Source organism: Populus alba, chromosome 10 (assembly GCF_005239225.2).
Source record: "Populus alba chromosome 10, ASM523922v2, whole genome shotgun sequence".
Taxonomy (NCBI): Eukaryota; Viridiplantae; Streptophyta; class Magnoliopsida; order Malpighiales; family Salicaceae; genus Populus; species Populus alba.
This window is the reverse complement of record NC_133293.1, coordinates 1,334,142-1,336,738: the sequence shown is the minus strand read 5'-3', so window position 1 is coordinate 1,336,738 and position 2,597 is coordinate 1,334,142.

The following is a 2,597-nucleotide window of genomic DNA, read 5'->3' as shown; positions in this document are numbered from 1 at the left end:
AAGAGTTACTTTATTTCTATTTTTTATAATGTAATAAATCATGACTATTTAATTTAAATTTAATAATTCAGATTCAATGAATAAGATTATATTTTTTATAATTATTTTTTTAATTTTATCATTTTACATTAAATTTTTACCCTTAAGCTTTGTAATTTTTTTAACTTTTTTTTAATATTTGGTTATTCGAGAGCGAGTTGATAAAGTTAACTCGGATTGGCTCATGGTTTCTTAGATGTTTTTTTCAATTGAACTTTGGTTTTTTTACTAGATCATCATTTTAAAATTCCTTTTTTAATATTGAACTCGAGTTGTTGATTCATCAAATTACCTCGAGCTTACTTGGATTAACTTAGTAAAGGAGGTGAATTTTTTTCTTTCTTTCTTTTTATGCATTTTCCTCCTTATTTTTTCTTTCATTTTCGTTCTATTTTTTAAAAAAATTTCATTCTTTAAAATTTGCTTGATTTTCAATTTATCTTCATTAACTATTTTAGTTTGTTTTCTATGAAATTATCACAATTTCAAATAAATATATTTATATTTAGCTTATACTTTGTATTTTTTTTTTAAAAAAATAATAATACTTAAACCTATGGTTGTTAAAATCGTGTTTTGACTCGTAAAATCGTACGATTTTACGAGTCAAAACATGCATTACGGGTTGAACATGCATTACGGGTTGAATCACTCGAAAAAATCAAAAATGGGTACAATCAGGTGAAAATCGCAAAAATAGAATGAAATCGTGCAAAATCGCGATTTCAGGGACCGATTTTGCGATTTTGACAAAATTTGAAACAAAATTCCTCCCCTCATGTCCAACTGTCAGACACCTATTGGATTTTTCTTGCACAGTCACGGACTCACGTGACTGTCACGGCTATTAGCATTGAGCACATGACCGTCGTGTCCTTGGGATCAAGATTTCTCTGTTATAGAGCTCGAGAGCTCCCCCCTAACTTAACAACAATGCACGTGACTGTCTTCACTTCAGTCTTCAGGCAAAAGTACTAAGTTCCCCTGCTCGTTCCCCTGTTTTCTGGGTTTTTTCTATGGGTTTTGCTTGCATTCCCCTTCCTAACTGGTTTCTCCCCCCTGTTCTGTTTCGTTTGTAAAGCTCGAGAGCTCCCTCCTAAATCAATCTCGTCTTTGCAGGATTGTTATTCAAATCACGAACGAGATCATAGGCAAGAGACGTGGTCCACGATTTGCTGCAGATTTCTCTATTGAACTAGTCTTCGTCCGCGCAAAATGTAACGATGAACAATGCTTCCTAAAACGGTGCCGTCATGTCCTTGGGATGATTGTTTTTCAATTTGGTCCTTAAACAGTTTAAACTTAACAATTGGGATCTTAATCAGTAATAATTGATTTCTTAATTATGCCCTTGGATTTTCAATTGATCCCTGAGTTATCATTACGCAACAATCCTGAGTTTTCTGGACTATCAATTTGGTCCTTGGACTTTAATTTTCTAGCAATTTCTTTGTATGAGCTCCAAACTTTGGTGTTCTTCAATTGAACCCCCAATTCCTTTAATTAATTAAATCAAAGTTTAATTAAGTCCTCAAACTCATCAATTCCTTAATTAAGCTCATGATTTCATTAATTAAACTAATCCAAATTTAAATTAAATCAAAGTTTAATCCAAATTTCTGACAAATTGACTCTCACTTATTGAATCATGTATTTTAAGATACTTGAACTATGTATGAAATTTTTATTTGAAGGCTTGAAATATGTATAAATTTTATTTGAAGCATGTTTTTTTAAGGTGCTTGACTATGTATGAATTTTTATTTGAAGCATGAATTTTTTTTTAATGTATTTTAAAATTCCTTACGATTTTACAATTTTACGATCCATTTTACAATCCGAGTTTGTGAACAGCTTTCGTGTCGTGTTAAAATCAAGATTTTAACAACCTTGCTTAAACCTAGTGGAGTCTATCAGCTAAATTGCAAATTTGATAGGTTACATCATGATATATGAGTTGATTTAATAGGTCGCCGTCTTAATATTAAAAAAAAAAATCATTTTAAATTTTTATTACTAGCTAGATAAAAAGTAAAGTCAGGGATGTTTCAAAAATATAACAATACCAAATATTATATATACACACGTTTCGCGCGAGCACTTTCAAAAACCAGAATAGAGCCAACTTGGAAACTATTTCTTGTAAATATATTCAGTATAGAAAAACAATATGTGCAATGCATTAATTTTAATGGCAACAATTAACAGGCAAGTATATTAAAAAACATAAATAAAAGAAATATAATAATACGATTGAGGAAAAAATATACTATATAAGGGTATTTCCTCTTTGTTTTCCCGTTTCTCTTGACAAAAAGAAAGGGCCATGTTGTGTTGTCGGATGCTTGTAGAATTTTCCAGGCTTTCTATTTTGGAGAATTCGGTTGTTTTCTTTTTTTTTTTTTTTTTATTTTATTAACGTGTATATCTTAATTTACTTGCATGTATCTTAACTAATTCCATAAACCTTGAAATTATTGATCATATAAGTCTTAAATAACTCTAAAATTTATAACACTCGAATTGATGATTTCTAAAAAATAAATTTAGAATATAAC